Source organism: Diceros bicornis, chromosome 34 (genome assembly GCF_020826845.1).
Source record: "Diceros bicornis minor isolate mBicDic1 chromosome 34, mDicBic1.mat.cur, whole genome shotgun sequence".
NCBI lineage: Eukaryota > Metazoa > Chordata > Mammalia > Perissodactyla > Rhinocerotidae > Diceros > Diceros bicornis.
This window is the reverse complement of record NC_080773.1, coordinates 34868189-34878974: the sequence shown is the minus strand read 5'-3', so window position 1 is coordinate 34878974 and position 10786 is coordinate 34868189. Positions and strand designations below refer to the sequence as shown.

General features: G+C 45.2%; 1 pseudogene; it reads left to right on the top strand.

Annotated features, from left to right (window-relative positions):
* The first annotated feature begins 5909 nt into the window (after positions 1-5909).
* Positions 5910-6894, top strand: LOC131397480 (olfactory receptor 10A7-like; annotated as a pseudogene).
* The last annotated feature ends 3892 nt before the right edge of the window (positions 6895-10786 follow it).

Sequence of the window (10786 nt, the reverse complement as noted above, 5' to 3'; positions counted from 1 at the left end):
GCACCGAGATGGGAGAGAGGACTGCCGGGTCATGTGGGCAGAGACTGACCCTCTCAGGGTTGCACTTTTTCTGGTCTGAAAATGAAGATGATTGTCCGATCTTCAAGAAAACTTTATACCCCCTAACTGTAAAACAATCCCTTCCTTCCTTCCTCCCTCCCTTCCTTCCTTCCCTCTGTCCCTCCTGCCCTTTTTCCTCCTGTCATCCCTCCCTTCCTCTTTCTCTTCTCTCAATTCTTTTTCACCATAGCTCATTTAAAAAAAAAATGACAAGCCCACAAATTGTCTACAAAGATGTTCATTGTAGCATTCTTTAGAATTCTAAAAAATTGAATACAACTTGATGATGTACACCTATAAAATGTTTGCTATATGCCAGGACCAGTGTTAAGAATTTTGATGCATTAGCTCAATTCATCCTCATCACAAGCCCTTGAGGTAAGTACTTTCACTCACCTCATTTGGCTGACAAAGAAACTAAAGCTTCCTCTTGTAACTTATGTAACTCAGAATTGGTTAAATATTTGCCAACACTGTAGGACAAGATAAATATCCCAGCCAGTCCTAAATAACCCAGCCATTAAAAATCATGATTATGAACATTTCTATTAATGTGGGAAAATATTCCATGGGTGAAACCACTAAAATGCAAAATGTGATTAATAACCAATTGTAATTTTGTTTTATAAATGAAATCTATATCTATACATATAATTGGAAGAAAATGCATCAGATATTCACAGGGATGATCTGTGGGTAATAAAATTACAGGTAAGTTTTCATAAACCTAATTTTTTTCTGATTCCAAAGTGTTAGATGAAATTAGTAGGAATCAATTCATATAAAACACTGTGTACATAACAAAAATATAAAGGATATAAGCCAAACTATAAACCCTGGTTATCACTTGGAAGTGGGAATTGGCTTCTGGGGATGCTCTTTTTCTATTTTGGACATATTTGTGTTATTTCAAATAGATTTTAAAATTTTTATTTTATTAAATTATGGTAAAATACACAAAATAAATTTACCATCTTAACCATTTTAAGTGTACAGTTCAGTAGTAAATATATTCACTTCGTTGTGCACCCAACTTCCAGAACTTTTTTATCTTGCAAAACTCAAACTCTGTACCCATTAAACCAGTCCTCACTTCTCCTTCCCCTAACTCCCCACAACCACCATTCTACTTTCTGTCTCTGTGGATTTGACTATTCTGACCTCACATGTGTGGATCAAATATTTTTACAGCAAGCTTGTTTATTTGTGAAGGTCCTTCATTCTTTCTTCACTGTCTAGAATTTTTGCAGAAGAAAAAAATTTTTAGAAGCACAATACATGCTATGGACAAAAATAAAAATGTTCCAAGAACATGTGATGACAAATGTCTCTTGTCTCACTGACTCCCAGTGAAACTCACCAGAGGAAACTGCTGTTAGCAGAATCTTGTGTGTCTTTCCAGAATCCATTGCATATGTTGCATATACAAATATATATATGTGTATATATATTATTATTATATACTTATTATATATTATATATAATATATACAAATATTTAGTATATTATTATAATAATATGTATTTATATATTAATTATATTAATATATATTATTATATATTTATAACTATATATAATCTCATCTGCTATTCATAAAAATTATAGCATTCCCTCCACAGTGTTCTGCACCTTGCTTCTCATGTATTAATACCATTGTTGCCCGTGCGACTGCTGAGGAGCTGTAGAGTTTTCCAGTGTGAGAATATACTGTAATGCATTTCCCCAGTCCTTGATCAATGGATATTAGGATCCTTTCAATCTTCTATTCTTAGAAATAATGCTTTTCTCCAGCTAATCTCACACACAGACCTTTGGGCACACATGCAAATTTATCAGCAGGATAAGTTCCTAGAAGTCTCACTGCAGGGCCAAGAGAATTCCTGAGTGTTAGTGTAGGCAGATATTGCTACTACACCCTCCAAAGAATTTGTTCCAGTTTACACTCCTGCCAGCCATGTATGTGAATGCTGGTGGGAAGATCTTTGTGACCATTCTTAAAGTGTGGGAGTGGAGGGGCTGTAATGGGAGGTAATAAGCTCCCCATCATGAGAGATATGCAAGCAAGGGTTTAACAACTACTTGGTGGGGATGTTGTCATGGCTTTGGCTCCAGAATCACAGAAGGGAAGTGGGTGAGGTCACTCGAAGAAGCCACAGGTTTTATAATTAGATGGTCCCATCCATACTCTAGGGAGTGTAGCTCGAAGCCCTTCAAATGTTTATTGAGTTATCAGCGTCGACACCCTTGCTCATGAAAGGGAAGAGAGCAGGCTCCATGCCTCTCATTGATTTCCCAGTGTTGAGAGCAACACAGGAGCCATGTCTGAGATGTGCCCAGATATCCCCAGACACTGAATTTTGCCCTAACAACATGGCAGGTTAGGTCTTCTTAGCTCCAGTTTACTTGTGCGGAAGCAGAGGCTCAGAGAGGGGACAAAACTGTCCCAAAGTCACACAGCTAAGGAGTGTGTGGGATTATTTACTTTTAATAGTTAGTAAACAATGACTATCATTGAGCTGTTACTAGGTGCCAGCCCCTGCTCCATTGATTAGTCTGGTTAACTCTTTTAATCACATCATGAGGAAGTTACCATTATCGTCCCCATTTTACAGGAGATGAAACTCGGTAGTATATTAATAGTATATGAACACATTTTCCTTGAAAAAGATTAAACTGTTATGGTAAAATTAACATCCCACTTAGCCACAACCCCCCTCTGTCCTCTCTGCCACTTCCCACTGGTGTGTTTTTCCAAGCTGGGGTTTCCTCTGGGGGTGGTACTGTTTGGAGTCTCTGAGATGCAATTTCCTTGGATTCTTACAACCCTGAGGACCAGGTCTTTTTTTAAAAAAAGTTTCCCCCCTAGTTTTTTGACTAGGGAATGGAGGCTCAGAGAGGCAAACGTCCTTGCCCATGATCACATCATCAGGAAAGCATGAAGTCTGGATTTGAACCCAGCTCTGTCTGAACTTTGCTCATGATCCCACGGTTCAAAGGGAGTGGAGGACGTTTAAGTCTCATTGGGTAAGTGCAAATGCGAGTAGCCACGGATGACTTCATCCACCAGGAGGGAGGCAAGTGAGGGGGTTTTCTGTGTGGGTCTGGGGTAAATAAGACAGGGATATGGGAGGGAAATAATGTACTCAATTATAAACTATTTATTTATTATCTACTGTGTGACGAGGCTGCATAGGACAGAGCTTATCCTGGAGCTGGACACTCTGGGTTTAGATCCTCACTTCGTCATTTACTTTGTCAAAGTTACTTAATTTCTCTGACCCTCAGTTTCCTCAAACAGGAAATGAGAATGATAATAAGAGCATGTCATACAGTTGTAGTGACCGCCCAGTTAAGGCCAGCAATTCTTACACCTTCCCCGTATTGCAGAGGAGGAGATGGAAATTTAGAGAAATTAAATCAACACTGTCTCTCTGAGTAAGCTCATCCAACCCATGACACTGAAGAGTCTCTCTATGCTGATGATGCCCAAGTGCTTGTCCACATCTTGAGCTCTCAGCTGAACCCCAGACCTGTAAATCTGTCTCCATGACACCCAACTAGGGGTCTCACAGAACTATCACACTCATGTCCCAAGCTGAACCTTCATTCTCCTCACCCCAGCCCCAAACTTGATCATCTCCAAGTCTTTCCGTCTCAGTATATGACATTATTCCATTGCTCTGGCCAAACATCCAGGAGTTACCCTTCATTCCTCCCCGTCCTCCATCCCTCATATCCAATGCATCAGGAATGCTATTGACTTGACCTCCAAATTTTATCCTGAAAGTGTCCACATCTCCTCCTCTAAACGTCTGCCACTATAGTCTCGGCCACTCTCATCCCTCACCAGGACTACTGTGGTAGCCTCCTGAAAGCTCTCCCTGGTTCCATTCTCGCCCCTCAAGAGTGTGCTCTGTAGAGAAGCCTAGTAACCTAGCACAGTGCTGGGACTAGAAGAGGGGCTCAGTCACTACAAGTTGAATAAATAAGACTACGGGGAAGTTTTCAGAAGAGTGGAGGCAGATAGGGGTCCCTGGAGGGGTGATGGGGACCCTTCCTGGTTCAGGTAACAGAAGAGGAATCCAAAATGTGTCCACCCGGAGATTGATACTGAGTCTCCAGTCTAGGATGCAGGAGTGTGTTCTGTGCTTCTCAGGAGAACTACAGTCGCCTGGTTGTTTCCCACAATGCATTCAATCATATCGTTCTGATGGGGAACGGATTGGGACCAGCAAGAGTAGAAGTAGAGAGTCCAGTTATGAGCCTATGCCATCCTTCATGTGAAGGATGATCATGGCCTAGACCAGGGTGGTTGCCATGGAGATGGTACAATGTAGGACCACAGACAGATGTCTGGCGTGGTTTGTCATCACATCCCCAACTTTGAGACGTGAGAGTATGAACCTCGTAGATGGAAAGGCTTGAGCGTGAACCTCCGGTCTACTGTTTACCAGCAGTGTGACTTTGGGAAAGTTATTCAATTTAAAAGTGCCAATTTCCCCTTGATTTTGAACAAGACACTTATATTCTCTAGGCTTAGTTTTCTTCATCAGCTGTCCTGAGACATAGGGTTTTGTTTTGTTTTTACTACAAAACCCACTTACAGATGACAAGTTGAGGCTTGCAGGAAAATAGTCATCTTGCTGGCATTGCAGGGTTAATAAATGGCGGATATAGAGCTTCAACACTTAATCCTTGACTCCAGCTCTCATTACTGTGCTGTGTAGTCAGACACTGCGTGATCCGAGATTGGCGTGATTTTGGGGCTACGTGGAGAAGAGTGGGAACAGCCAGGAATGAGCTGCAAGTAAAGATGGGGAAATTATGAGAAGACTGCGTTTAAGTAGAGGGGAGCAGTGAGGACTGAGAAGAGATCCTCTCCTTGGTTATTCATCAGATATTTCTGAGCTGCTACTGTGTGTGCCAGACACTGATCTAGGTCCAGGGGAGTGTAACTATGTATGAGACCATTCGATAAATCTTTGTTCAGCACCAACCACGGGCCAGGCATTGTTTAGGTGCCGGGGATAAAATCGTGAGCAAGACAGAGGTTAATGCATACAATAAGTGTTGATGGGGCATCTAATAGAACCAGACATGGGACCAGGGGTTGGGATGCCATTCTAAAAACACCTTCATGTCGCCCTTCTGAGGAAGGCATCCTTCTGTTCCCCCAAGGCATTATGAGGTCAGGAAATAGGTCTGATTTTCCTGTTCATCCCCAAATCTCAGCTCAGTGCCTGCTATGGTGAATGCACTCTGGCTAAAATAAATGAATGAATGTGGGAGCCATTCCTTAAATGGGCTTGAATGCCATGACAGCATATTTAAGCTTCATCTTATATGTAATAGGAGTATAGAAATGACATGATGAGGGTTTTGGATTCATTTAACAAACACTGATGCCTATGGACTTGTTCACCACCACTTACCAAACACTTACTACGTGCCAGCCCCAGTGCTAAGAACTTCCACCTATTTTCTCATTTATTCTTCATTTCATGGGGCACGAATGGCCAATGCAAAGGCCCTGAGGCAGGAGAAGCAATTGTGGACGGAGCTCAGTGGACATGAGGTCACAGAGGTGGGCGGGGCCAGCCAGGGCCTCGTGGGCCTTGGTAAGGCCGTTGGCTCTCACTCCACGTTCACTGGGCGTGCAAGGAGGGTCCCGCGTGTGGTGTGATCTGATTTGCCTTTTAATAGGACCCCTCCGCTGCTCTGTGCAGCGTGCGCTGTGGGGGGGACAGGCGAGGCAGGCGCGATTCTGCTCTTCACGGCTTCTCTTACCTCCTCCCCTCCCCCAGGCTCTTCGCCCCCCCGGGCGCGGTCCCCACGTCCCCCCTAGGTCCATGCCGGTGGCCCTGGGCTCCCCGGGCGCCCCCGCAGCCCCGCCCTGGGCCAACCAGAGCTCCGGCCGCGAGTTCGTCCTGCTGGGCTCCGCGCACGTGCCCGCGCTGCGGCCGCTGCTGGCCGCGCTCTTCCTGGCCGTGTTCCTGCTCGCGCTGCTGGGCAACGCGCTCGTCGTGCTGCTGACCGCCCTGGACCCGGCCCTGCGCGCGCCCGTGTACTTCCTCCTGCGCCACTTGGCCCTGGTGGAGATCTGCTTCTCGCTGGACATCGTGCCCCGGCTGCTGGTGACCCTGCTGCGGCCCGGGCGGGGCGTGTCACCCGCGGGCTGCGCCCTGCAGCTGCTCCTCCTGCTGTCCTGTGTCACGTCCGAGTGCTTCCTCCTGACCGCCATGGCCTGGGACCGCTACGGCCATCTGCAGGCCCCTGCGCTATGGCGCCATCATGAGCCCACGGCTCTGCCGCCTGCTGGCCGCCACGTGCTGGCTAGGTGGAGTCCCCGTGTCGCTGGTCTTCACCATCTGGCTGTTCCACTTCCCCTTCTGTGGGCCACGTGTCATCCGCCACTTCTTATGTGACGTCGCCCCTCTGCTGAGCCTGGTGTGTGGGGACACCAGGGTCTTTGAGGCCAATGTGTTTGTGGCCACAGTGCTGGTCATCATGGTTTCCTTCTGTCTGGTAGCCACGTCCTACATTGGAGTCTTAGCCACTGTCCTGCAGATGCCATTGGCCACAGGGCGCCACAAGGCCCTGTCCACCTGTGCCTCCCACCTCATGGTGGTGGTTCTGTTTTATGGCACAACAGGGGTCATCCACTTGCAGCCCAAGGCCAGCTACTCCCCAGAGAGCAAGCAGGTGGTGTCCCTCTCCTACACCCTGGTGACCCCCATGCTCAACCCTCTCATCTACAGCCTTCGGAACAAGGAGGTGAAGGCTGCCCTGGGGTGTGTGTGCTGCGGTCACCAGGGGTCTGGACGCCGTAAATGACCTCTTCAGGACCACTTTTCAGAGTCAGGAGCTGTTGATGTCAGTTTTTGCAGAGAGTCTATGTGCAAATATGTGGTGCAGGTCTCTGATATTTTTCTGGAGAACCATAATTTTTCCTCCTTCAGTCATGGTGGTGCTGATTTCACCTCTCTGTCCAAGAAAAGGCACATGACCAAGCATTCAATCCCTGCTCACAATTATTTGGGAGTGGTGGACAAATGAACCTAATTTGAGTCAACTAGAGTGTATCAGTCAGCAATCACCACAAGAATGCTGTGTAACGAATCACCCTAAAATGTAGTTTTTTAAAACATGTTATTTATTCTCATGGATCTTGCATCAGCTGAGGGTTAGCTAATCTAGGCTGGGGTCCTCTGGGTGGTTCTTCTGATCTTAGCTGGGTTTGCTCATGCAAATGAGCATTGACAGATGCAGGCTTGGCTTAGCTGGAGGACACTCTGGTCCACATGTCCTGCTGGGTCCAGAGGGTTAGCTCATGCATCATTTTTCCCATTGCAATAACTGAGCGAGAAGGCCCAATTGTGCAATGGATTTTTAAAGCTTTGGTCACATCACACCCAATAATATCTCATTGGCCAATGCAAGTCACTTGGCCAAATCCAAAGATGGGGGGCAAGGAAGTAAACTCTGTCTCTTTGTGGGAGGAATGGTGAAGTTATACGTGACATCAATAGAGGGAGGAGTGAGGAATTTGAGACATTAGAATCTACTTGAGAGAGCCAGACACTGCGATTTTTGTTCATACTCCTCTTTGTCCGTAGACTTGGAGCTGTGAAGGCGTAAGCTTGTAGGTGCCAGCAACTATCTGGCCTTTAACAGGGGAATTCCTCCTTGATAATGGAGTCAGTGCAAAGGAAATCAGAACCAGTGGTGGGAAAGGGAAAGATGTTGAGTTTGTTGAGTTTCTGGATCCAGCCATGCCTGTAGTCTGTTCTACCCTCGGGAAGTCCTCTTATGTGAACCAATAAACCCACTTTTTACTTAAGCCAGTTTGGGTTGGTGTTCTTTCTCTTTCAGTGACCAGATTTACTGATTTCGTCTCTAATAACTATCCTGATAAATTAATTAATATATTTATTCTCTCAAGCTCTTAAGAATATTTTTTTGAATATGGGTAAGTGTATCAGAGGAGAAGTTCCTTCCCTTCAGCTTATAGACTATCTTTGAAGGGATCTGGTTTTCCTAGAAGACAGACCTGGAAATGAATAGTCACTCTTTGTTTTCTTGGTTGTATGGGACTTGACTTCCCTGAGCCTCAGCTTTCCTATCTGTGAAGTGTGAATGGTAACCTTATCTACCACACTGGGTGCTAACATTAAATGAAGAGATGTGTGGAAGCACCTAGCACAGTGCTTGGAAGACAGTAGGTGTTCAATTGATGGTTTCCATTCATTATTCCCATAGCCGTTCTCATAGATTAAAAACCCCAAGACTCTATCTTCAGGAGGAAACAGTCACTAGTATTCCCAGGAGGCTGGGATTGGCACTGGGAGACTTGGAATTCAGGTGTGGAACCACATCGCTTGATGTGGGTTGTTTGACAAGTCTCTTCACCTGTGAGGCTCAATTTCATCCTCTATAAACAGGAAAGGATGTGAGGAATAGCTCCTGCTCTGCCTGCGACCACCCAGGATTACCACAGAGATCTAATGGGACAATCAGTATAAAAATACAACTACTGCACAAGGCTGAATGGGTTTATGTGCTTTGTAATCAAACCAGGTCTGCCAAACTTTCCATCTCTCCTAGGTGATTGCTCCTCAATTCAGCATCAAACAACAAATGTGTGTTGAAGACAAACTGTGTGTCGGGCACTTCTCCAGACCCTCAGGATGCTGTGGTGAATAAGACGACATAGTCTGTGTCCCCATGAGCTTTCAGGAGTGAGCAGCATTTTCTTAAAATGTGGTTCAAAAACACCTGGAGTGGTTGTGAAGCATGAAGATGCCTGGGCTTCACACCTGATCTACCAAATCATAAAATCTAAGAACACAGCCCAGGAATGTGTATTTAGAAAAAGTGCCCCACATGATTCCAATGTAAAGTCAAGCCGGAGATCTACTGGTCTAGCATATACCTCATTAGAAAGGAAAGAACAAAGAAGGGCAACACAACAATCCAAATACAGATACTAAAGGGAAGATGGTCTGTAATGTAACCAAACTCCGTCTTTCCTATCTTGAAACTCTGAGGTCTTCACCACTGAAATCTGCTTACTCTACTTCTGTGAGACAATTATGACCAAGACTAGGATCCTCAGTTCTTGGAATATATCACTTGGAATATAGAAGTGGTCATCTGGCCATGAGCCCAGTGTCCAGTACCACTGGGGAGAGGAAGAGGTAAAATGCTGAGCCTCCAGGTATCCACTAGACCACAGCCTTCCTCAACCATGGGGCATCTCTCATGGACGTCCGTTGTTTTTCCTGCCCAGCACCCATTCCCCCTTCTTTAGGTAACTGCACCCGGATTTGTCTTCGGGAAGCTACATCTGCCCTGTTCCCTACAACCTTCTGTCTTTGGCAGTTTTGATTGTAGGGTTCCTCTACGCCCTCACCGTGTAGAGGGTATTAATCCCCAAACTAAGCCAATCCAGGACTTCCTCCTTGGAATTGGATTATTGAGTGAAACAAGGACTGAAAATGGAGCTGAATTTTCTCTATGGTGGGCCTGGTACTTTGTCATCTGCTTTACCAAAACTGCCCTGGTCCATGATCCTGGAAAATATGGTCCTTCAACAGTGCCATATACTCCAACAACTTTCTTTATTGGCTTAAGTAACACAGTGTTAGCTTCTCTTTTTAGCAACCAAAGGACTTAAAATGATACAGCACCAGCCTCAATTTTCCTGCCCGACACTACAGTTCTCTGTTTGGCCTGGACCCAGGGGTTGCCAAGGTCACTTTCCAGCACTCTCCTCTAGAGGGTATCCTTGGGTATTTGGACTTGTAACCGTTGCTTCAGGTTCTACTTGAAAACATGACCCAGTGGCTCCTGACTTTGAGAGCCTTATGACCTCATAAACCTTGACTTTGGAACCCTAATGCCTAGCTCAGACCTTCCAACAACCAAAGAATGCAAAATTTCCCCAAAACCTTTGGGACACTTGGTTCCAGGCCACTACCCTCCCAGATCCCTCCTCTTACCTTCTATCTCCCCCACCCCTGTATGTATGGTGAGAAAGCCTTCCAAAGTTAGGGTTATTTTCTATGAGACTGGGAACTTTCTAGGAAGTGGGAAGCAGAGCCTCCCACCCCTCACCCGCATCATCAAACTTTCCTGGAGTATTCACTATGGGTCAAGCCCTGTGCTTGCTTCTGTGGATACAGAAATAAAAGACAAGTTTTCTCTTCTGAAATAATTCTATTTAGTTGAGGACACATAAGATTAAAAAATTATAATTCAATGTGAAGGGTGTTATAGTAGTACACTGGGCCATTATCATCAGCACTGGGATGGGGATGAACCAGTATGTATTGAGTATCTACGAAGTGTCAATTACCGTGCTGGATGTGTGACACATATTTGCTAATATCATTTTCTAATAGATGTCTTGGCTTTATACCTGTCTCGTGGTAATAATAATATTGCTTCCATGCGGGAAGAATTTAATTTACACAGAGATGAAAGACTTAAATGCATTAACTAATTTTATCCTCTAATAACCCTGAGAGGAAGGAAGGTTATCTAATTTTGTAGGGAGATTCAGAGACACAGAAACGCATCAGAGTCCTACAGCTATTGAGATTTGGGTCAAGAGCTGAATATCAAGCCTGTCAAGCTCCAAGTCTCCAGAACGTTCTTCTAACCTCTTTTGGAGGGTGAATGTGTAACCAACATTCACCAATCCCTTACCATGGTTCCAGAAGTA